Below are 1,165 nucleotides of genomic sequence, written 5' to 3'. Positions count from 1 at the left end.
ATATATATACACACACACACACACACACACACACACACACACACACACACACACACACACACACACACACACAAGCACCTAGAGCAAAATTTAGAATTGAATGCAATTTTAATTTGAAGTATTTTATGAATTGCGAGAGCATCAAGGTTCAGTCCAGTCCTTCAGAGTCTCAGAACCCCTTTACAACTGGTATTAAAATGGGATATGTATCCGGACACACTATCCAGATAATAACAATTTCATCTTGCCTTCAGGTTTGCACCTGTTATTTTTAATGCATTCTCATGATCCTCGTTGAGATCGAATCTCTGTCTTGCAGAGCAAAACCTGCATGTGATTCTGAACAGTGAATCAGCTGTGGACCAACTATCAACCTTGTATGTTATTGTAACATTTTTGTATTTAGACATACTATATGAGGTAGAAGTAGGCAGCAGACAGTTTTTTTAATCATTGTTCTATACAGTGAAAGATTATGACTGGACCAATGTCTGTAACACATAATTAACTGGTACAGGGTCTGACAAAACACTTTCTGAATGAGAAGATGTTAAGTGTTTGACATCTCAAAAGATATAGCCTTTGCTGTCACTCATTTGTAGCCAACAGTTGACAACATCCAACCGTTCATTATCCACAAGAGTGGTAGGCATGCTGCAGCCTATCCCATTCGTTTAAAACTCTCCATCCATTTACTCTTTCCGGGAGACTGCTGTAAATATGCAACCATTGTATAAATTGTTGTTTGTCTCTGTGTGCCTTGGCTGGCAACCAATTCAGGCTGTCCCCTGCCTACTGCCCCAAGACAGCTGGGATGGGCTCCAGCACGCCCACCACCCTTGTGAGGCTAAACGGTTTGGATAATGGATAGATACGTGGATGGATGTTCACCACGAGGCCAAAGGATATGTATGTATTAAATAAAAAGGCATTCAGTGTGGTCTCTCTGAGGCACCATAGTGGGCGTGCTTCAGAATATACAGTTCACACACACACACACACACACACACACACACACACACACACACACACACACACACACACACACGGTCACTTCTTCATCAAGCAGTTGCCCCCTGACCTTTCCCTGGACAAGCAGAGGAAGATTGATGGATCGATACATTATATGTTCCAACAGTCGATATCTATCGAACTATCATCTATC

Source organism: Hippocampus comes, unplaced genomic scaffold (genome assembly GCF_001891065.2).
Source record: "Hippocampus comes isolate QL1 unplaced genomic scaffold, H_comes_QL1_v1.1 scaffold2, whole genome shotgun sequence".
Lineage (NCBI taxonomy): Eukaryota > Metazoa > Chordata > Actinopteri > Syngnathiformes > Syngnathidae > Hippocampus > Hippocampus comes.
Note: the sequence above shows the minus strand (reverse complement) of the source record.